The sequence below is a fragment of the Danio aesculapii genome, chromosome 7 (genome assembly GCF_903798145.1).
Source record: "Danio aesculapii chromosome 7, fDanAes4.1, whole genome shotgun sequence".
Lineage (NCBI taxonomy): Eukaryota > Metazoa > Chordata > Actinopteri > Cypriniformes > Danionidae > Danio > Danio aesculapii.
This window is the reverse complement of record NC_079441.1, coordinates 67,229,505-67,255,544: the sequence shown is the minus strand read 5'-3', so window position 1 is coordinate 67,255,544 and position 26,040 is coordinate 67,229,505. Positions and strand designations below refer to the sequence as shown.

General features: G+C 34.3%; 1 protein-coding gene across 3 annotated transcripts in view; it reads left to right on the top strand.

Moving 5' to 3' along the window:
- zfhx3b (zinc finger homeobox 3b) overlaps positions 1-26,040 on the top strand; it is a 256,343-nt gene that overhangs the window by 9,609 nt on the left and 220,694 nt on the right. For 2 of the 3 annotated variants that reach the window (XM_056462387.1, XM_056462385.1), the window contains exon 1: positions 7,963-8,427. The exons of the other annotated variant lie outside the window; for it this stretch is intronic. The gene's annotated coding sequence lies outside the window, so the exon portion shown is untranslated. Of the gene's footprint in view, positions 1-7,962; positions 8,428-26,040 lie in introns of those variants that run through there. 3 annotated transcript variants of the gene reach the window in all.

The window sequence follows — 26,040 nt, the reverse complement described above, 5'->3', positions numbered from 1 at the left end:
TTGTATGCTCCATGTTGTTTTTTGTGGTGACACTTTACAATTAGTTAATGTGTTTACTAACATGAACATTACAATATTTTTACATCTTAGTTAATGGAAATACAGTTTTTCATTGTTTGTTAACTCACAGTGCATTAACTAATGTTAACAAGCATGAATTTGGATGTTAATAATGCATTAGTAAATGTTGAATGATGATTAATAAATGCTGTACAAGTATGGTTCATAATTAGTTCATGTTATTAAATATATTAATTAATGAAACCTCATTGTTTTACATGACCCTTTGCATGATTCTTGTAATTACTCATGGATTGCAGTTGTGAATTAGCAGGTCATAAACTAATTATGAACAATACATGTACATCATTTATAAATAGTTCACCATTTACTAATGCATTATTAACATCCAAATTTATGATTGTTAACATTAATTAATGCACCCTTAACATGAACTAATAATGAACAACTGTACAAATACTGTGAATAAATGTATTGTTTATTGTTTGTCCTTGTTAACAAATGCATTAATTACTATTAACTAATACAACCTTATTGTAAAGTATTACCAATTAACATACTATTTTATCTTTATTATTATTATTATTTTTATTCATTATGATCAGCATAATTAATAACAAATGACATTAATTACGTTAAATGCAGTTACATTAATTACATTAGAATTGATCTGCAAACATTTTAGACCATTTAAGATTGGATTGTATTTATATAATGTTTAATTGTATTTATAAGTGCATTGCAAATTAGTTTATTATTATTTACGTAATGCATTTAATGATTTAATCTCACATTATTTGATTCAGACAACACACACACACACATGTACATTGCTTTTCATAATATGTGTACCACTTTCTATTTTATATACTATAATATTTTAATATTTCATTATTCAACTTACACATTTATATAAATTTAAACACTAAATTACGTTTTAAATTAATTTCTTACAAGATGTTTGGCTTACTGTAGAAACGATTGTGACACACACAACAACAAAGGCTACATGGAAGATTTTTTGTTTGTTTGTTTGTTCTTTCATTTGTCTTAAAAAATTATCAACAAAATGTCGCCTGTCTAATTATAAGCTAAATATTCATGACATTTAGGTCATAAAATTTGGGGGGGCTGTTCGGGGTCTACACTTTGAGATGAAATGATTTCCTGAGCAAAGCTTTGCACATAATCCCGCCATATATGTCAGATGATAGAAGTGGGGAAGGATTTGCACGGTGACCCTTGGCGGGATCCTTACGTCTCTGTTTGCCCTTCTGTGGCAGCTTCCACCTGCTGTGTGTGTTGGTGTGTGTTTGAAACTTATGTGGTAACTCTTAAAAATACAAGCCAATTCAATGTGCGTTATTCCATATCGTTATATATAATCTGGACAGTCAGGTGACCCCCTTTTTCGTCTTAGAAATGTTCATGTTATTTTACGTTGAGTAGGAACTGGAATTCCTACATTAAACATGATAAAAACACATCTTTTGACAGAATTATTCAGTTTGAATTGATGTACAGGCCTGAAATCCGCACACTGTATGTTTTACTCAGTCTATATTTATATATAGTGCTGCTAATATCGATATACGGGAAAGTAGTCTGCGTTTTTCGTGATTCCTGGTCTGGTTTGCAGCGTGGTTCAACCTGGAATGTCGATTTATTCTCTTACCTGCACACAGATAAAATGGAGGTTGCAGAGAATCGGCGGTATATGAGGATGAAGCTGGTTTGCAGTTGTTGTAGCTCCTCTTGGACGCAGACTTTGCTCCAGGCTGCTTTTCTTTCTGATTGTTGCACGACCGTGAACAGATACATTTGTACTGCTTAACCGCACACACACACTGAATGTGATCCTGGATTTTCTGAAATGTGTATTTAAATGATGTGCTTTTGCTGTTTTCTAAGGCTTAAGCTCTTTTTGAGCATCATCAATGACTGTGTATGCGTAAATTGCGTTAACAGCTGATTTTGTCGTTCTCTTATCGATAAAATAATTATTTAATTTTACAAACAAATCGCTTAAGGTGGATTTTGAGCAACATTTGATAAAATGGTCGGTGATGCACTCATGCACACACACAGGGACAGAGAGAGAGACACACACACATAACACACACACACGGGCGCACGCAGGTGTTTTATGATACACTGATATTATTCGATTGACACACTGACATGCTCGGCTTTTTTCTCAGTTTTTCTTTTTTTATTAGATTTTAAAATTGTATTATATTATTACGCCAATTATATGATCTATTTACACATCTGGACCCTTTTAGGCTGCAGAAGAGGTCTCGAATGAAACCGAGCCTAATAACACTATATACATAATTTTGTATGTCTGTATACAAATAAAATGCGCTTATTATAAACTGGATAATAGGTTTTATACTTTATTTGTTGGTTTATTTAATTTATTCGGCTAGAATTCAATTCAATATGCTAATTATGTAGTTGTTATTACGTTTGTTTAGGAGGTGTTAGGTAACTTTACCCGTTTAAATGTTGCTGTTTAAAATCGATGCTATTTCAGTAAATGATAATTGTTAATTAATTCATTTTTGCATAATTAATTAATCCAAAAGTTGAATGCGTAACTGTTTTGGAGAGGCACAGGGTTTAAGATCTTTTAAAAAATCTACTAACTGATTAATTAGTGTTTAATGTTAAATTACGAGTTTTGATAATTAATTTGATGTATTATCTTTTGCTTGATTTGCGTTATTCCAAGAATTCGTTTTACAGTGTGCACAAAATAAAAAAATAAAAACCCAAAAACAAATCTTAACAGAAACGGTCTAATTAATTAACTAATTAATTATTTAATTATCTTATAATTATTTTATCTTTACACATATATAAAAAACATTTAAATTTTTAAAAAGCAAAGACATTTGCGTAACACAAACACTGTGTAACAGCACATTAAAAAAACACGAATGCAGGACATGAGCATATTTAGCTATTGACAATATTTTATTATTTTCATCGGCACATTCATTGATCTATCTAAGTATTAGTAAATGTAAAATTCGTTTTGACACAGTCAAAACAACAAACGTTATAATTTACCCAGCATATCCGACATTTTGCGTCAGTATAGGAGCGTCCAGCTCTCCATTCAGCCTCATACTGGACATATTTGTTCCACATTTTCTATAGGTACCTTGGTAGTATCAGGTTATAGTCTAACTGTAAAACGCTCTACTCCTTATGTATTTATTGACTTACATTGCTACTTTGGATATAAATAGCTAACTTAAACGGTTATCTCAGAATCGACAACATTTAGAAAGGAGTTTGATCTGATTCCACGATTCTGCATCACAGCAATAATAAAACAATACAAACAAAGCGACGCATTGTTTAAACATTATACATTGTCATCTGCTATAAGAGATGGCATATTTTCATCTGCATTTTAAAAAAGAACGACACCTTTTCCTCTTTCTGTTTGTCTGTGCGTGGTAATTAAGACACGACTTTGACACGCATCATATTTGATTCACTTATCATATATCTGCGAGCTGATTTATATCATAATAAGACCGATGTCGTTTTATCTATGTGAGGCGTGATGTTACACAGTCATCAAATAATTTTGCAGTAAGTGCAATATTACTTATTCTGTCTTACAGCGGTTATTTATTCATACGGTGTCGTTATTTTCTGTATTATTATTTATGATTTCCATCATATCTTATTTTTTTTCCTAGGTCATGATATTTTGTTTATGCTTCACAATTTCAAAACAAAAAAAGGTCTCCAGTCGTGCGCGCTCTACTCGATTCAAGAGTGGCTCCGCGCGTAAAAGTTAAGATATACCTTGATGATAGACATAATTTTGATTCGTTTACATCAGACATTTACCTGTATGCGTATGTGTGTGTTAGATTTGATGCGGTCCGGTGACATAAAACACGTATACATCTGCTGGAGATGGCAGATAGGGAGCATAGATTCATGACAAGGCAGGTTCATGTGATGTTTGAGCCCCTTGGCCAGAGTGAACATAAGAGGGCGCTGCCATTGCACCTGGTAACACGTCCTGCCCCATACAGCCACCCGCGGCTTCTGACCGGACAATACTCCAGCCCTTGTGCTGTCAATGCCATTGAGTCCCAGTGTGATTCAAAGCGGCCATGCGCCACAACGCTTGCCTCCTCTGCTGCTGCAGTGCACGCGTCCGGTGGAGGGCCCGTCCCCCAAAATCTGTAGCTATTGAGTAGTGACCAGGTTAAAGTTGGATATTGGTTAACCATGCAGAAAGAAATGTTAATAACGCGCGAGATTCTTTCATTAGGGATGCGTGAGGATTTGCTTTGATAGCTATATCCGAATGCAACTGAATCCCTGATTTTTCCTGCACTTAAATTTAAAATATATATATATAAATATAAACATGAATGTTCTTCAGCTTTTGATGCAGACAGCTGTCAATAAATGTCAATGCTCTTTCCTTTTTCAATTCCTCGCGGCTTATTTTTTTGGCCTTTATTATTTAGTTTTGGCACGCGTCTTGAATCAGCATGAAAAGCGCCTTTAAAAACATACAAACGTGCACGCACGTTGATTTAAATGTCTTTTTCATATAGTTGTGATCATTTTTGTCCACTCTAAAATTGCCAAACAATTCCAGCATTTTGTTTTTGTCGTACATAAAACCCTGCACTTTATATGGGTTATGCGGATTTCATTGTTTGCACGGCGATGGAGCGAGGTTTACGCACACATCTCTAGTCAGATCAATCAGCATGTTCACCAGAGGGGTTGGTCATGCATATCGGGATGTCTGTTCAGTCATTCCCAGTCATATTCAGGACACAGCATTCGCACTTGATTGGAGCTAACAGATAAGAAACACATTTGGGTTATATTAAAAGAGCGTGCAGTGACGATTATGAGTGTATCTGTTGAAGAAAATGAAGCTCAGGTGATATTTGCGTCCGTAAATACGGCTATCAAGCGCCAGACAGGACCACACTGCATATTCAAATGTGCTTAGATTGGCCATGGCAGGTTACAAAGCGACAGACAAGCTCTGATTCTGTCCCTTTTTCACGCACCGGCCTCTTATTATCTCACTGCCCCTCTAACTCTTCACGCACTCTGTTTTCAATCCATTCATTTTTTTTTTGCAATCCCTCTTTCCCAAGAGAGCAGGCACATCACCAATCCTGAAGATTCTCTCAAGGCGAAATCTGTATGCATATCAAAGATATCGACGTTTTATTTTGTAACTTTTCATTTGTCACTTCTGTTTTTTTTGTTCACCCTCTCGCACGTGACGGAAGTGAATGTGTAGTCCTGCTTGCTGTTTCACATTTCTGTGCGCCATACGCGTCAGCAATAATAAAATATATGCTTTTAAAACTACAACTTATATTTGCGCGAGCGCACACACGGACACCCACACGCTATCCAAGCACACACAACAGCAAGTGCCACGTCTAGCCTATATTATACCTGAAGGCCAAAGTGTTTAATATTGCTATTGTTAATGTAATGCATTGATAGTGCATTGATAATACTTCAGAACGTGCAATGGGGCTATAAGTGTGTTTCCTTGAAACTCCCAAAGCGATGAGTTCCATTCTGCAAGCACATATTCTGTATTATATGACTTTGAATAGGAATAAAATAAAATGCAATGCATATTATATTTTAGATATTTATTAAAGCATAAAATACTTCTTTACATTGAAACAGCACATTTCATGAGATGATAATTATTAGCATTATTATTCTATAGCATTTTATATGATTCTTTAAATAATACACACATCAATCAGTTATAATTTTACAGCACACAATACACACAAGTCTTATTAAAAATAATAATAAAACAATAAATAAACAATACGATTCACAATGCTGCAGAAAATGATAGCACGGAATTCCTCATCGGTACCTAAAATACATTATGTCTGGATTTCGTTGTATGACCAAAAGAAGAGGAAAAACATTTGAGAGAAAAATAAACACAACACAACACAACATATGATCATTTTCCAATAGTCATTATGCAATCGATTAAAACAGGTTAGTTGTATTCGCCAAGATTAGAATCCCTTATAGTTGTCAATAGTCAAAGTAGTCATTGAGAGAACGAGGAATTGTCATTTCTTTAGTGAGAATCAACAATGGAATTATCATGAGAAAAGACACTGGCCTGGGCTCAAAGGTCGGAACTGGGATACACGCTTTTGGTTCGGGAAGAAGGCGTTTTAAGTGACCACCAAGAGTAGGAGAATTGTTTTGGGGCAAAGTGGGGAAAAAAGCAAACCTGTGGAGAAACCCACCGATCTATACTACAGTTGTTACTATTGATCAAATGTCACCTCTTTGAACACACGCGCTTGAAAGTTACACTACTTATCGAGAATTATTTTTTGTTGAAATAAAACATAACATGTAGCTAATTTGATCGTCGTCCATTTTATCGTGTATCTAAAGAGCGATTTGTATGCTATTTAAATTTCCTACTCAATAAACATTACATCTGTTCAAATACCCTGTTTAATTTTTTTATATAATGTGATTACATTAAAAATGACCTATATGTGTGTTTAAAGTAATGCTATAACATGTTATAAACTGCTAAACATCATGACTAAAACTGAGGAATAGATTGTTGATTAAAGAACTTCAGGTTTTTGCATTGCACTCTCTCCCTATCTTCACCTCCTCTGTGTGAGAGTGTGTGTTTGTGTGTATGTGTGAGTGTGTGCGTGTGTGAGAGAGAGAGGAACAGAAACAAAATTTCATATGGTCAAATAATATTTTTAAAATGCGTCAAATGTACTCATTGCTTATTTGCTCAACTTTTGCATCGAGTCTTCCCTCAAATCTAATATCAGAAGAAGCATCTCTTATCGTTTAATGCTCACCGTCTGCATTTTAATAAAGCACGTAATGTATATAACTTAGGATGCATTGTGTTTTACCCTGACAGGAATTGTATCAGGTTGTCCAGAAAAGCTAAAAAGCTGGAGGTTTTTGCGCTGTCTAGTTTTTCCTCGCATTCGGTGGCAGTGTCTTGATTTCTCCTCGTGCATTCATATTAAGATAAAGCACGATGGGACAGACCGGGAGCGTAAATGCAGGGTGTAAATACTGAGATGTTATTGCGATAGATAAGATACATATTTCATTTATTACGCTTGAACGTGAATATACTTTATAACGATTTAACTAATGTGGTGTAACATGCATAATACGAGCCATTTTAAGCAACATTTGATGACTTCAGAAAATAACAAGTGTATAAAATACAGATATAATGCTTTAAATCTTAAGAGTGCACAGTGTTTTAGCAGTTTAGGATATCAGTGAGATTTAAGCAAATTAAAGTAAAGGATTTTTCAATACATACACGCGTGTTGTTACTAGTCTACTTTTACAGAGCACTATTTCAAGCATATTTCTAAGTTTGTTGCTCACGATGAAGCAGATATGTGCATGCAGACTAAAAATATGTATTTAGAAATTGCTTATTTAAGAATTGCAATAATAAAGCTTTACTAGCAGAGCTAATGTCCACAAAAAGTGGATTTTCTTTCACCTTTGCGTATGAAGTAAAAGAAAAAGAAATGTAAACAGTGTTAATCCTGTCATTTTTATTAAATAAGAAGCCGACTGACAGTGCGTCGAGCTTGTCGGGGTTTGCAAGCGCTCTAAAACTAACGTTTTGGAGATATAAAGTGAGTTATCGCGTTTCACAAACATCCACGTTTTGATTTGTAAATCTAAAAGTATAGCGTCTCGCGAGCGTAAAAGACTAGCGCGAAAACACAGCGCGGCAGGGTCTGCGCGCGCGCCTCTCCGCTATTAACTTTCAGTGTCTTCCTTCTCATCCAACTCTTAGTTTGTGCTGTACTTAATTCCATATTTTCAATTCCCGATCACTACTTTCCTCTTTCTCGTTCTCCATCTATCCATCCATCCCTCCCTCCCTCCTCTATCTCCCTCCTCCCTCTCTCTCTCCTCGGCTCTCTGCTGAATCTTATTGATCCAGAAGGTGGCTAATTAGCCCTTCCCGTCGTGCCTGTGTAATGAAGCACATGCGCACTGAATTAATCACAGCCATTTTTTGCAGGAAACTAATTAGCAGGAATAAAGATCCAAAGAGTTTTTTTCTTTTCAATCATCAGATCTCACTTTCACCTCTTCCTCTCTCCCTCTAACACAAGACTCATCGCCTGCTTTGCATCCAAATTATTTTTATATTGCCTTTACAACTAATAGTCCGTTTTTTACTCTCCGCAACAACAATGATCTTTCTTTTACCATCATCCTAAACGCAAACTGACCAAAAGGGACTGCCTTGATGGGATCTTTAGCCAAAGCGTCTCAATACTGGATTAAAAAGCAAGGATCTCAAAGCGGCAGCCAAACATTGTAAGTTGTAACTTTGCTTTCTCTTTCTTTCTGTCTCTCTCTTAGCGTTACGATTCTCTTTAGTTTCAATAACAGACTAAAGCGATGGCTTTCGGGATTTCGCCGTATCAGCCTCGGCTTTGCTTATTCTCCTAGCAGGATAAAGAACAGGCGATCGCAAGTTATTTTCATGCAAGTTGCTTTATTTGCTGGCGTTTTATTAGTATCGTTACCTGTGTTTACATCTGGCTTCGTCCTCGCTCTTCTCATGACTGGAAGAAAAGAAAAGGGCAAGACAGCGATTCCTTTTTCCAAACAGTTGGATTTAAAACACACTTCTGCACGTTCGCGTGTTCACACGGGTCACAAAGGGACCGAGCAGTGTCAAGAAAGGGTTTTTTGAGAGGGTGTCGATGCGCGAGGGTCGGTGGGAGAGCAGCGGGAGCGCTGCGCGATCGTAGCCGGGAGAGGAGCGTCTTAGTCCAGCCTGCGAGTCCGTCTGCGTCCGCTGAGCGGGAAGCGTCGCCCGCTTTTCCATTTTTACACCGATATGCTCGTTCGTCTTCTACTTTCATTTCCTCGCTCATTTAGCGAGCAGAAATCCTCAACAATGTGCCCATCGTTACTTTTCGAGTCCTTTCTAGTGTGGATTTCTCCGCCCTTTGCTGTGCATTTCAGTTCCTCTACTTTTTCCTCGCTCCTGTCACTTTCTCGGTTTATTTTTCGTTCCATGCGACGTTAAAGTTGTTCTTTGCCGCTTCCCAGCCGGAGTCACATGCAAATCGATTGGCATGTGTGTTTGTGTGAAGTGTGTGTGAGTGTTTAGGGGAGTGTGTTTGGTATAGAGACGGAGCCCCGGGTCTCAGGAGCGGATCAGCCGGAGCTCACAGAGCCCGCAGAGCCGCGCGACACACACGGCGATTATACGGCGAATGGCTTAAAACAAGAAACCCACGCATACGGCGCGAGTTTGTGAATCTAAAAATCAAAACTATGCAGTGAAATGCCATTTCGACAACAAAGACTATGATAGCGAAATCGGCGTTGTATTATACAACTTGCGTATGCCTTCTCCTGAGGGAGAAAAACAGCACGAAAAATAGTTTTCAAATTATAAACAAAGCTAGCAACTTCGCTAGAACTAGCTTGTAAACTACTTGAGGGGAATTTGCCCCACAAACAGCTCAAATTTTTAATTAAGCTAGAACTTAATGAAGACCACAGGTGTAGCATGAATTTAAAAAAAAAAAGAGTGAGAGATGGGGACCTAAGAGCTGACATCAACGAAAAGCTATTGAGATAGTCCTTCCACGGTATACGGATAAGAACAGGCGGAAATGTGGATCCATAACAATGATACAGTGTAGCCCACAGTGAGATAAAAAACGAGAAAACAGAAGAGATGCAATGGAAGGACAGACAGACCCTGAGCTGGCTGACTGACTGTTTGCGAGCTCCTCATGGATGTGCAGGGTTGGGGAAGAAAGAGAGGGGGAGGTTGAGAGACTTGGGGTCAGACGGCAAGAAACAAGGGAGCAGGGGTCACCGAGTGAGTGGAAGAAAGATAAAAAAGAAAGAGAAGGGAAAAACCCAACATTACCAAGCCAGCAAAGAGTGGGAAAAGAGTGGGGTTGGGTTATGTTGTGGGGTCACGCAAACAATACAACCAGATTGAGGGGGTTAGCAGGACTATAAAAATGTACCTCAAGTTTGATCAACAAAGGAGCAGCCGGAATGAAAGCGTGTGCGATTTTACACCCGAATAGTCTTCAGTTTATAGTAATGCATTTTTATTTTTCATTGGAGAACAAGAGAGAGAATACTCATGAAGGAAGGCATGCATGCAAAGAGAGTTGAGAGGATAGACGGGGTCAAATAGCCACGGGCCATATCGAAGGAATCAGGGAAGAGGTCAGAAAAACACAAATCCCAAGACCTTTTTATCCTGCCCGACGTGTCGTAACAAGAGAAACCAGAAGCTAATGTATAGAGATGACACACACTTGTTTAGGTTAAGATCTTTAGGATCAGCATAGGCTTTTTTTCTAACAGGAGAGAATTATTACAACAGAATTGTTGAAATATGTGTGTGTGGAGGGGAATTTTCAGCCCCTTTGTGCGCCTTTGTTATTATATTTCAATATTTTTCTGTTTTCTTAGCCATTTAAAAGGGGGCAAAGTGGGCAAGCAAGCTTCTCTGTTTTTAGGAGAGAGAATGAGGGAGGGAGGGAGGAAAAGGACAGATAAGTCAGGGGTTTAATGTCTCTCGGCTCCTTGGTAGAGGGGTGGCAATAATTACAAGCGTCACACAAAAAGGATATATAGTATAATTCAGATGCTGTGCATGGACTCTCTCTCACTCCAGCTCACCCTTATCCTTTCTCTCTCTCTCTCTCTCTCTCTCTCTCTCTCTCTCTCTCTCTCTCTCTCTCTCTCTCTCTCTCTCTCTCTCTCTCAGTGCTCTGGCTTTCACCATCACAAAACAAAGACAGCAGGCAAGGTCTTTGCCATCTCACTCACTCTTCAAAAACTCATGGATAGGCTATTCAGGGCTAATCCTTTTGCGGACAATGATTTTGATGGCAGTTGAATCATTCCTAGGAAGTCATATTGTTGCAATATTTGTTGTCTGTCTTGCCTTTTGTGTTTCACCCGGTCATGAAACACTTAAACATGTAGCACTCGCGTCCATATGCAAGCAGTGTAAAAAGCGTGTGGCGTTGTATGTACTTAAGTCGTTCCTATTATAGGCTCTGAACAGATTTGTGTGCTCGCTGGGCTGCTGTAACTGTACGGATGTTCGCAGGGTTACACAGAAAATGTCTGACAGAGTTGTGCATATGTTTGCGTTGTGGTTTGGCAGGACGTTAGCATTGTCTTGACATTCTTTCTGGCTTTTCTCAAAACTACCGAAAGATATAGACAGGCACTTACTTGTTCGTGATTTTAAATAGACAATTTGGGGGGGCTAAAATAATAAACGTCCTACCGTCTACTGTTTCTGACATGTGCAAGAACACAGAACATAGTGTTATGTTTGATTTTTGAACGTGTCAGATTATCGTACATTTAATTTAGCTACGTTTTTAACATGACGTTGGGTTATATAATGATTTAAAATTGTTCAGAAAGTAAAGTGATAGTCCTCATGTTGCTTATAATTACAGTTTGTTAATAATTGTATGTATGTATATATATATATATATATATATATAAATTAAAATTGTTGTAATTATGTTACAATTAATTTATGAGAATTTATAACATTATTATTATTATTATTATTATAACTATTTTCTTATGCTTCATTTTTGCGTAATGTTGTTTAACTACAATTTTCAAGATGTCCATGCTGTTCATATGATACTGTTGTTTAGTAAAATTGCTGCTTCAGCATTAGATTAGCTCTTTTTCTCTCTTTTTTTTTGTCTCCTGTGGCTTGATTTCTCTTTTCTTCCTCCCATGAAAGCGATTGTATATATTGCCAAGTGTACTTGTCCTGGTAATGTATGGCATATGAATGGAGATGCTGCTATGACGAGACGGCTTGCCGAGTGGTGTGTGTGTGTGTGAGTGTATATGGATATCGTTGTGGAGATATAGGGCAGGGGGAGACTGTGCTTTCCTCTTTACCCCTCCCTATTCTCTCTCTCTTTCTCTCTCTCTCTCTTGCTGACACCCTTAGGGAAAGCCTCAGTGATGTCCTCAGTGGTAGAGGGCCCTCTTTGGGTCAACACCAATGACAGGCCGCCTGTGACTATGCTGAATAATGTTATAATAATAATAATAATGTCATCAGCATTTATTTTTAATCACTATCATACTATTAAATACATTATTCATAAAATTTAATATTTATGTTATAGCGCCTGATTTAAAATGTGTCATTAAAATATTACAATAATACAATTGTTGTTAAATATTAGTAAACTAGTTTAAAGTTTTATCAGCTTAATTTTTTAAATATATATATATATATATATATATATATATATATATATATATATATATATATATATATATATATATATATATATATATATATATATATATATTCAAACAATCTATATATGTTTTGTCTCCATTTGTGTCTATAAACATTAAAAACACAATGTGAAGGTGAAAGCGGTGCGTGTAAATGTGTGTGTGGAGAGGAGCCGATCTCTGTCACGAGTTTTCCATTAATCCAGTTGTGCCGAAGAGGCGCGCAGAGAAAGCCCAGCCACCTCCATTTGCTGTAGGGCTTGGATTGTGTGTGTGTAAATTAGGTTAGCAGGAGCACTGGGTCTGATTACACATGATGGTTTTGAATATGCAAGCCTGTGCAGTCAGGACCAGTTCTTCCAGTCGTCCCATAATGAGGGGGAGGACAATGGCGTACGTGTCAGTGTTATCATTAAACCACGGACTGGGGGCAGAATGAGTGTGGGAGGGGAGGATGGTCGGTGTGTATATGTGTGTGTGTGTGTGTGTGTGTGTAAGGGGGTTCAGGGATAGTTAGGTACGCTGTTTACCTGTGTAAACTTAGCTTTTACCACAAGCTCAGCTCAAGCCAAGGTTTCACCTTTCAGACGGTTGCATTGACTGCTCCTCGCTGCTTCCTCTTTTTCCCCCTCCTCTCTTTTTCTGCTGTTTTCTTTTATTTGTTCACAGCGAAGTTGGCAGAACTGTCTGTGGCTTGCTGTTTCGCAATATGTTATCATGTTAACTGTCTCCAAATCATTTTGGTGGAGATTTATGGTGTAGAGAGAGAGTGTGTGTGTGAGGTTGTGCATAATGAATATTCTAACTGCATGCAGATTTTTTATTTTTTTAATAAGAGATACGATATGAAATAATTATAGAAACAAAAATATATATTTTTAAATAGTTTTCCTTACACACTTGTTTTCCTGGAGTTGTCAGGATCATTTCTGTTGTGTTTACACACACACACACACTGATGCACATTATCCAAACTGCTAAATAAAGTGTTTTTAGATTTCCATCCTAAGGAAAAAGGGAACGACCAAAAACAGAGGAAGAAGCAGAAGTCTTCACGTGATTAAGAGCTGTTTATAGACAGGGGCAGCCCTGAAAATGACAAAGAGTGTATATATATATATATATATATATATATATATATATATATATATATATATATATATATATATATATATATATATATATATATATGTATATATGTATATGTATATATGTATATGTATATATGTGTGTGTGTGTGTGTGTGTGTGTGTGTTTGTATATATATATATATACAGAGAGAGAGAGAGAGACTAGAAATAAGGAATGTTAGTAATTATTTGCAGAAGTAATCTGGAACAAAGAGTTAAGCTTGAAAAAACACAAGAAACACAGCAGTTATACAACAAATGTGTATATATATATATATATATATATATATATATATATATATATATATATATATATAGTGCTCAGCATGTATGAGTACAGCCCATTTTGAAAATGAATATTTTTATCCATTTCTCAGTGAATATAGGCAATGTGTTTTGGTGCGTTTAAACAAAACAGATTTACTAAACAGATATATTTATAAAAATTATATTTAGTCACCAAACATATTTAGAAATTGAAAGATAATACAATAAAATTAAAGCATAATACCGCAAAAACAAATTAAATTGAACTAAATTTGTCATTATTTTGCTTCTCTTGATTTTTCCTCTTTTTTAAATTTGTATTTAATATTTTTCTAACATATAAATTTCATTTTTGGACCGTTATCGTAAGTTATTTTGTTAGATAAGCTCCAGATTTGTGTTCAGCACTGACTAATCTAATGTATATGCACAAATATAATATTGTCTGGCTTCCTATTTAAAAGATAGACTTGTGAGGGGTGTACTTATATACGCTGAGCACTGTATGTGTGTGCGTGTTTGTGTGGAACGAGCAAGGAGGACAGGAATTCCTCTTTTATTGCGAGAAGCTGCTTTTGCACATTTTCCGTCGTCAGGGAATATTTTGAGAGACAGACGTTGCTCTCAGCATTCGTCATTCACAGCTAATGTCATGAGGACACACAATGGCTGCATTTCACAAACTCATGCGAAGCAAAATGGCTAATTTATGAAAGGCTAGACAACAGAATGGAGCCATTTCTTGTGTGTGTGTGTGTACAGTGAAACGGCCGAATAGTAACTGGAGATTGAACATTTGCATAAATATATAATATGATCCAAAAGCAGATGTTATCTCGGGGTGTTTTGCAGTTGTACGCCCCCATGCGTGTCGTGTGTGTGTTTGTGAGGGTGATAGTAGCACAGGCGGTGTTATGGAGGCTGTGGTTGAAGTGGGTAATAACAGTTCAGCCGGACAGTTTCGAAAGGCAGTTCCTGGTTCTCTGCCACAGAGATGGACCTGCTCTCCACCCCCCTCCTACTTTTCGATGTACCCCGGAGCCCAGCGTCCGGCCCTCCGCGCTGTCGCTTATCATCACAAAGAGACAGAATGCATAAAACATGGAGGACACACAGACACTGGCAGCCCAGGTCGCCTTTCTCTCCACGCAGAAACAAAGCGTGAGGTCCTGTGGCCTGTGGCTTTGACCCGTTCTGTGCCTCCTCTCTCTCTTTCTCTCTCTCTCTCTCTCTCTCTCTCTCTCTCTCTCTCTCTCTCTCTCTCTCTCTCTCTCTCTCTGTCTCTCTCTCTCTCTCTCAGGCTGATTCCCTCTCTTATATCATTTTCTGTTTCCTTTCACACATTTGATACAGTAAGTGTGTGCATTTATTTTAAGTCCATGCATGCAAGTCTCTTACAAGTGTCATTTTCAAATGAAAAGTCCTCTGTAGATATTTAAAATATTACGAATAATTATGAAACAAAATATGTAATATATGCATTATTATTATTATAATAATATGTATACATGTACATGTTTTTTCTACAAAAGTTTTTAATTAAAATTTCACACATATATACATTTGAAGTCAGAAATATTAGCCCCCCCTTTGATTTTTTTTTCTTTTTTTAAATATTCCCAAATTATGTTTAACAGAGCAAGGAAATTTTCACAGTATGTGAAATATTTGTTGTTTTTGTTGTTTAAGGTTAATATTATAAGCCCCTTTAAGCTATATATTTTTTCGATAGTCTACAGAACAAACCATCATTATACAATAACTTGCCTAATTACCATAACCTGCCCAGTTAACCTAATTAACCTAGTTAAGCCTTTAAATGTCACTTTAAGCTGTATAAAAGTGTCTTGAAAAATATCTAGTAAATTATTATTTACTGTCATCATGGGAAAGATAAAATAAATCAGTTATATATATATATATTATATATATATATATATATATATATATATATATATATATATATATATATATATATATATATATATATATATTAGGGCTGGGCGATATGGCAATCGAAAATTATTTTCCATATTAAACAATGACGATATATATTTGGTATATATACTATAGATGTATAGATATTCATAGATACATATACTTACTTGTATATAAGTTATTAATGCTTCCAGATTTAAAAGAGTACCCCAACAATGACTGAAGCCACACCGTTAAATGGCATAACATATTTTCAGCCGATGAATTTTCGGTGGCCGAAAACTCAGTACATCTCTAATATCAACACATTTTAGATTCTCATAGTTGCACATTTCTGCTGTGTGATTGGCTCTTAGATTAATATAGAGTAAAAAGTCCAGAGCTAATCATTGTTTATCGCAATTCGATATAATATCAATAGATTCGAGATGTATATCAACATATATATATATATATATATATATATATATATATATATATATATATATATATATATACACGCTGTAAAAAAATTCTTAATTTTACGGGTTTTTTTTGGCAGTGGGGTGTCGGAGAAGAAACGTAAAGTACTGGCCTTTAAATTACAGAAATTTACCGTAGAATCATAGATGCTAAATTACAGAAATTTTCTTAAATATACATTTCTGGTAAATTTCTGTAATTTAGTATCTGTTATTTTACGGTAAATTTCTGTAATTTAACGACCATAATTTAACGTGTTTTTTTTTCGGTACCCCAGCTGCAAATTTTTTTGGGGGGTAAAATTACGAATTTCTTTTACTGTGTATATATATATATATATATATATATATATATATATATATATATATATATATATATATATATATATATATATATATATATATATATATATATATATATTAAATAATAAATAAATTAGTTATTGTGAATAAATACAATATACAATGCAAGAGATAACACAAGGAGAATGTTTGACTATTCTAATCTTGGTTGTGTTTATGATATGATGGTAATATAGTTTGTGGATTGCTTGAGTGAGAAGTAGGCTTGTGCTGTGGAGTTGATCAGTCAGGCTGATCGGGGCCCTGAGAGCGTCTGCAGATGTCATTTTTCCAGCACATTTTACGCTTAGCACGCCATGTGATACTAGCCTCGGCTAGATTAGCACCATGACATGAAAACAGACCTGGATTGAGTGTGTGTGCGCATCGGTCGAGGAGCGTCGCTGCATCATGCTCTCTCTCCCTCTCGATTTGGATTTGGCGGGTGGGTTATATCACACAATGCAGTCGTTTGTTGCATTACCCACTGTTTTTTCATGCTTAACTCTTTTATCCAAATTAACTTAATAATTCTGATATTAATAATTATTAACGATCCTTATTTCTAGTTTCTAATTCCAACCACAGTCAAGCTGTTGGACACCAAAATAGATTTTTACAGAACATGCAGCCTATGATTTTTTATTTGAGTGACAAATCGGCGAGCGCTTAGATCATTTTCAGCTGCATGCGCTGTCAGTAACACAGGCCGTTTATGTGCATGTGAGTGAGTGAGTGATGGACAGCATGCATGCATGTGTGTGTGTGTTTGCAGTGTGTGAGGGCTGCAGGAATGCTGAGTGTGAACGGGTGAAGCCCGACAGGCCGATGGCACTTCCTCTCTGTGTACGGCACAGCTTATCCTCCTCAGGATTAAAGACAGCAGAAAAGAAAAGAGCGATGGCAGGAGCCCCCCTCACGCTCTCTCTCTCTCTCTCTCTCTCTCTCTCTCTCTCTCTCTCTCTCTCTCTCTCTGTATCGCCCTCCTCTCTCCCTTTTTCCGTGTTTGGAGAAGGGGAAAAAAAAGCTCAAACAAAAAGCGTGATTCATTTGCAAATGTGCAGCAGCCCATACGGGTCCCCCATGGAGCACTGAGAGAGGAGGAGCGGAGAGAGAGCGAGGATGAGAGGATGAGAGGAAATAAAGGTATAGTAGAGTCATTCGATTGTGTCTTTGTGGCGTTGAGGCCTAGCGGTGCCCGATAGGCCGGTCAGATTCTTGAATCCATTAGTTTGGTCTGAAACGGAGCGGCTATTCCAATCTGTGCCACATCCGTTTGAGTGTTTACACGTGTGTGTTTCTGCACGAGGGTTTAGTATCGTGTGTGTGTGTGTGTGTGTTTAGCGCTGAAGGGGTTAAGAGGCAAAGAGATACCCCTTTGTCTCGACGGCCCTCTTTGTCATTGTTGTGCTGGAATTGAGCTCGCTGCTCCTCACTTGACCACAGCAAAAGCAATAAAATGGCCCCTAAGTGCTACGGGCTCCAGTCCCTCTAACAGCACCTCTCCTTTGGGCTTTAACCTCGCTCTCTCTCTCTCTCACACACACACACACACACACACACTCAATCGTGTGCAGGATTTAAAACCATGCAACCATCAACACCTGTGATTTGTTTGTACACTTTTTTGGGAAACTTTGAATGTATTTTTTTTGTCTTGCGTTCTCTTTGGTGCTTTTTTTTTGCTATTTTATCTGTAAATTTTTGTTGTTATAATACTTGTTTTTTTTAGATTATGGATGTATATATAACACACATGCATGTGATTATTATCTTTATTAAATTGAATGATTTTAAGGACACCAAACAGCACTACATTTATCTGGAATCTTTATTTTAAGTTTTATTTCAAAATTATTACTCTATAATTTTGCTCAATTATAAAAAAAAAGTTATTATTTATGCATTTAAGCAACATTTATATTTGTATTTAATTATAATTTTACTGAAATGAAAAGAAAAACACAATATTTAGGCATTAAAGCATCATTAATATTTTTTATTTAATTATAATTTTACTGAATTCAAAAACAAAACATGATGTTTATGCATTTAAGCATCATAAATTATTTATTATAATTATAATTTTACTGAGTTAAGAAAAAACATGATGTTTATGCATTTAAGCATCATTTCTATTTTTATTTAATTATAATTTTACTTAAATGAAAAGAAAAAATGGTAGTTATGCAATAGCAAAGCATCGTTTATGTTTTTATTTAATTATTATTTTACTCAAATTAAAAACAAAACATGATATTTATGCATTTAAGCATTATAAAAAATTGAATTTAATTGTAATTTTACTCATATAAAAAGAAAAACATGGTATTTATGCATTTAAGCATCATTTATAGTTTATTTTAATTGTAATTTTACTGAAATTAAAAACAAAACATGGCATTTATGCATTTAAGCATCATAAACTATTTATTATAATTATAATTTTACTGAATTAAGAAAAAAACATGATGTTTATGCATTTAAGCATCATTTTTATTTTTATTTAATTATAATTTTACTCAAATGAAAGGAAAACATGGTATTTATGCAATAAAGCATCGTTTATGTTTTTCTTTAATTATTATTTTACTCAAATTAAAAACAAAACATGATATTTATGCATTTAAGCATTATTAAAAATTGATTTTAATTGTAATTTTACTCATATAAAAAGAAAAACATGGTATTTATGCATTTAAGCATTATTAAAAATGTATTTTAATTGTAATTTTACTCACATGAAAAGAAAAACATTGTATTTATGCATTTAAGCATCATTTATCATTTATTTTAATTATAATTTTACTCAATTAAGAAAAAACACGGTATTTATGCATTGAAGCATCATAAACTATTTATTTTAATTATAATTTTACTCAATTAAGAAAAAACACGGTATTTATGCATTGAAGGATCATTTATAATTTATTTTAATTATAATTTTACACAAATGAAAAGAAAAAAACATGGCATTTTTGCATTTAAGCATCATTTATAGTTTATTTTAATTATAATTTTACTGAAATTAAAAACAAAACATGGATAAACATGGTATTTATGCATTTAAGCAACAATTATAGTTTATTTTAATCATAATTCTATTCAATTGAGAAAAGAAACATGACATTTGTGCAACAAAGCATCATTTGTATTTTTATTTAATTATAATTTCACTGAAATTAAGAACAAAACATGATATTTATGCATTTAATGATATTTAATGATATTTATGCATTTATATTAGAACATTTAATGATATTTATGCATGTAAGCATCATTTTAAGTTTTTAATTATTATAATTTTACTCAATTGAAAAGATAAACATGATATTTATGCAGTTAAGCATCCTTTCTATTTTTATTTGATTATAATTGTACCTAAATTAAAAACAAAACATGATAGCCATGCAGTTGAGCATCATTTATAATTGTATTTAATTATAATTTTACTCAACTGAAAGGAAAATACATATTTCTGTATTTAAGCATCATAAGTGATCATGTATTTTATATATGCCAGTTTTTAGATATATAAAACCATAAATAAAGATTATATCGTCTTTAAGTGTGTGCTAATTTAAAAAAGCATGATATTTATGTATTTAAGCGTCATTCATAATTGAATTGAATTATAATTTTACTCAATTAAAAAAAAAACAATCATATTTATGTATTTAAGCATCATAAGTGATCATCTGCTGTATATGGTAGTTGTATATATTACAGTGTGTGTGTGCGCATGGATCAAGGCCGGTGTCTGGTAGAGTGTGTGCAGACAGATCACATCCATCACTGATGGCAGCCATTTTGGTGCCATTTCAGATATTTCTATGAGGAAACATATTCAGGATTACCTTCTGCTTTCTTTACATAATGCACCCTTCATGCAACCGCAGCATCGGAATGACTATTATTTTCAAACGACTATAATGTATATTTCCACATTTCCTTAGTCTGCTGTTTTGTTCAGGCTTTTAATTTGAGCACTTTTACAATGTATTAGCAGCTTATTTACAAGTTGTAAATAAGCTGTATGCGCCTTTTTATTATTATTAAAAGAAACAAATATGACAGCAGCCTGCAAATATCAGTGTCTGTGTCTCAGGCGCTCAGAATAAGTAGTGTTGTTTTCAGTAGTAATGATGATTGTTTACTTCTTTAGAATTCTTTTCCTCCCAGACATTATAATTAAATGTTGGCTGGAAAAAAAAGCTGTCTCTTCTTGTCGCCTTCCTTTCACATAGGTATTTAATGAGACATGAGGAGGTACGGTGTGATTGGTTTATCAGCGCGAGGAGTCCTGTGAGAGGTCAGCTCATTGGCTGAGGTGTTTAATTGGTACTGTTGGACACCCCTCCACCCCCTCTTGGGTGTAACTTGTTTTTGCCAGGTGCACTGCGCTCTCTATTAAGTGTTACATAGGACCACAATTAAATCAAGCCTTAGTGAAGTCGCACTATTGGAGTGTGTCCGTCAGAGGACAGGCGTCTGGCTACTCATCCGCTACACATGCACACATACACTTGTACAGCTATCGTTATAGGGACTTCTCATAGATGTAATGATTCTTATACTTTATAGACTGTATATTCTCTACCCAAACCCTTATAGGAAACAATCAAATTACGTCATTCTGTGTCATTATATGAGCCGTTTATTTTTCATGGGGACCAAAAAATGTCACCATGAGGTCAAAATTTACTGGTATTGGGTCCCCACAATGTATGAAATGCAAGGTAGACACATATACATACACCCACACTTATAAAGCTACCTTTATAGGGACTTCTCATAGACTTAATGATTTTTATACTGTATAGACTGTATTTTCTCGACCTAAACCCTCAGCAGAAACAATCTGCATTTTTAATTACTTCATTCCGTGTCATTTTTGAGCCGTTTTGTCTCATGGGGACCAAAAAATGTCACCATGAGGTCAAAATTTACTGGTATTGGGTCCCCACATTGTACGAAATGCAAGGTAGACACACATATACATACACACACACTTATAAAGCAATCTTTATATGGACTTCTCATAGACATAAGGATTTTTATACTGTATAGACTGTATTTTCTCTACCCCAACCCTCAGAGGAAATCATTTGCATTTTTAGTTTTTCAAAATACTTCATTTTGTGTGATTTTATGAGCCATTTTTTTCTTACGGAGACCAAAAAATGTCACTATTAGGTTGAAATTTACTGGTATTGCTATACTTTTGGGGACATTGGTTCCCCACAATGGAAAAATACAAGGTAGACACACAGATACATACGCCCACACTTATAAAGCTATCTTTATGGGGACTTCTCATAGACGTAATGATTTTTATACTGGATAGACTGTATATTCTCTACCCAAACCCTCAGCAGAAACTATCTGCGTTTTCAAAATACTTAATTTTCCGTCATTTTATAAGCCATTTTTTCTCATGGGGACAAAAAATGTCACCATGAGGTCAAAATGTACTGGTATTGGGTCCCCACAATGTGAGAAATGCAAGGTTGACACACATGTACATACACCCACACTTATAGATCTTTATGGGGACTCATAGATGTAAATTTTTATACTCTATTTCCTCATGGGGACCAAAAAATGTCACCATGAGGTCAAAATAAACTGGTATTTCTATACTTCTGGGGACATTGGATCCCCTCAATGCAAGACATGCAAGGCACATACATACACATACACTTGTACAGCTATCATTATAGGGACTTCCATGGACGTAATGATTTTAATACTCTATAGACTGTATATTCTCTACCCAACTATTTTTACATTTTCAAAATACTTCATTTTGTGTGATTTTATGAGCCTTTTCTTTCTTATAGAGACCAATAAATGTCACTATTAGGTGTAAATTTACTATTATTGCTATATTTTTGGGGACATTGGGTCCCCACAATGTAAGAAATACAAAGTAGACACACATATACATGCACACACACACTTATAAAGCTATTTTTATTGGGACTTCTCATAGATGTAATGATTTTTATACTGTATAGTATTTTCTCGACCTCAATCCTCATAGGAAACCATCTGCATTTTCAAATTACTTAATTTTGTGTCATTTTATGAGCCGTTTTTCTTATGAGGACTAAAAAATGTCACCATGAGGTCAAAATTTACTGGTTGTGGGTCCCCACAATGTAAGAAATGCAAGGTAGACACACATATAAATACACACACATATATAAAGCTATCTTTATAGGGACTTCTCATAGATGTAAGGATTTTTATACTGCATAGACTGTATATTCTCTACCCAAACCCTCAGCAGAAACCATTAGCGTTTTCAAATTACTTCATTCTGTGTCCCTCACAGGAAACAATCTGCATTTTTACATTTTCAAATTAGTTAATTCTGTGTGATTTTATGAGCTGTTTTTCTCATTGCGATATGTCATCATGAGGTCAAACATACTGGTTTTGCTATACTTATATTGTTATACTTGTATATCAGGGACCCAATATCCCCACAACATGAGGAATATAAGGTAAACACACACACAAGATCTGTCCCTGCACATCAAACTTCTTGATTTAGTCTTTTCGTGCATTTAAATAACCTTAAATCAAATTGATTAGAATGAACTAATACACACATTAATAAAATAAAACACAAACACACACACGAGACAACGTGTGATTAATGTGTTTTCTTATTCAATGTATTTAGACAGATCTGGTGTTTATATCAAATTAAATTGACTGATTGATTTTGTATATACAGAAAGCATATTAAATGCATGTAAAATATTTAATGTTTTCAATTTTTGTAGAATTTAACACGGGTAAAATAATGTTCCATCATCGCCTGTCAGGTTATTCTGACCTGTATGCGAGATTTAAGTAATCGAAGTAAATTGTATTTGATTTTAAATGATTAAATAAAACTTTTGCTTACACATTAATAATGGATTAGTAAAAACACAGTGTTTTGAAGGCAAGTGGCAAAGTCTAAAGAGTTACCATTTGCAATTAATTAGTATTGTGTAATCCTTGAATATAAAAAAAGTTTTAAAAAATTACAGTCAAAATATTTTGGTATTGTAATTGGTGTGTTCTGTAAATCATGGTAAAAATGTATGCTAATAATATAATAATAATAATAATAATAATAATAATAATAATAATAATAATAATAATAATAATAATAATGATAATAATAATAATAATAATAATAACAATAATAATAATAATAATAATAATAATAATGTTAACAATAATAATGTTAATAATAATATGGTAGTAGTAGTAGTAGTAGTAGTAGTAGTAATAATAATAATAATTATAATAATGATAATAAAAACAACAACAATAATAATAATAATAATAATACATATTATTATTATTATTAATAGTATAATAATAATGATAAAATTAATAATAATAGTAAATGTAAAATGGTATGTAAAATATATAAGGGTATGTTGATAAAATTGACAATATTTGCAATTAATTAGTATTGTGTAATCCTTGAATATAAAAAAAGTAAAAAAAACAAAATTACAGACAAAATATTTTGGTATTGTAATTGGTATGTTCTGTAAATCATGGTAAAAATGTATGCTAATAATAATAATAATAATAATAATAATAATAATAATAATAATAATGTTAATAATAATAATAATAATAATAATAAATAATAAATAAATTACTATTAATAATAATAATAATAATGTTAATAATAATAATAATAATAATGTTAATAATAATAATAATAATAATAATAATAATAATAATAATAATAATGTTAATAATAATAATAATAATAATAATAATAAATAATAAATAATTACTATTAATAATAATAATAATAACAATAATAATAATAATAATAATGTTAATAATAATAATAATAATAATAATAATAATAATAATAATAATAATAACAACAACAACAACAACAACAACAACAACAACAACAACAATAATAATAATAATAATAATAATAATGTTAATAATAATAATAATAATAATAATAATAATAACAATAATAATGTTAATAATAATAATAACAATAATAATAATAATAATAATAATAATAAATAATAATGATAATAACACTTGCATTGTTTTGTTGCTTGAGAAACGTCTTTTTGCCCCTGTTTTATACTCTCTATATAACATATGTTCTTACTATATTATTATTACTATATTACTATATTATTATTATTATATTTATTAATGTTTAAACTTTTCGTCTTGAAAGCTGACTGATCGAACCAGACGGCAAATAAGCAAGAGCTGCGGCAGAAAGAAAAAGAGAGGAGTGTAGGGGGTCAGGCAGAGGTGAAAGACAGGCTTGGCGCTCACATGAAACATTTATGGATCAGTTACTTTGTCAAGTGCCAGTCTTTTGTTCCTTTTTTCCTGTCCTCATTTTTTTTGTGATGAGTTTGTAACTGTACGCAAAAACGAGATAACATTCTCCCTCTCTGTTTGTCTCACTGTAGTTGAACCTGTTGGCTGTTTAAAGGTAGACTGGATGATACTAGTTGAGGAACACAGTGGCTTGCGGTTGCTGGAAATAAACATGGAAAGCTAATTTGTTCAGTGCCACGTACATATTAATGTTTCAAGCTGGTAATGACAGACATGCTGCCAGGGAATATGACACTCGTGTGACAGGGCGTCAGAATTTGACTGGAGTCCAAATCACATACAGTATATACAAATAGTACTGGGCTATATCCAGTGTGCGAATTATACATTGACGATCAGAGGGGGTCATGTTAGCTTGTGTAATACATACTTCAGTGAATCAAGTTTCTGTATTTATTTAAATTATATCTTATTTATTAATAAAATGCATTTACTGTAAGTTCTTAGTGTTTTGTGGGATAGGCTATTTAGTGTATGCTAACCTGATTAGCTATTTCGGCTTACTTAAGGTCAAACTACACGTCTAATTTGACCTTATTTTTAGGGTATATGTAGAAACTAACACCTATTTTTTGAGTAATCAGTCTTGTGAACTCTTACGGTGTCTATCGGTGCTCTAAATAAGAGACTGCAGGTACCTACAGACATAGTAGATGGTGGTCGCGTTGACGTGTTGAAGCAATAGACCGAAAGCGGACCATGCTTTATAATAATGTCTATGGGCAGTACGTCAAATGTATGGACACACACACCAAGCAGCAGCAGGGGAGAGGTGTGCCAGTCACTGAATCCAGCATATTGGGGTTCTCAACTGTCCACCACATTCTGTCTTATGTCATGCACTGTGTTTGTCATCAAGTTATCTGTAGCTCAAATGACGGCCTCCTGCATTTAGCTTTTCGCTTATACTGTGGTTCTGAACTGTCAAAACACCACTCAAAGCAATTTGATTGACACAACGTGGGGTCGAATTTATTTTTTAACGTGCACAAATTACGGATGAAAATTTCCGATTCAGTGTGCAATAACCTTTAAGAGCCTGTATTATACATTAAAAAGGGTAATATTTTGGCTTTAAGGGTCTCCAACAACAGTCTAATATGCAT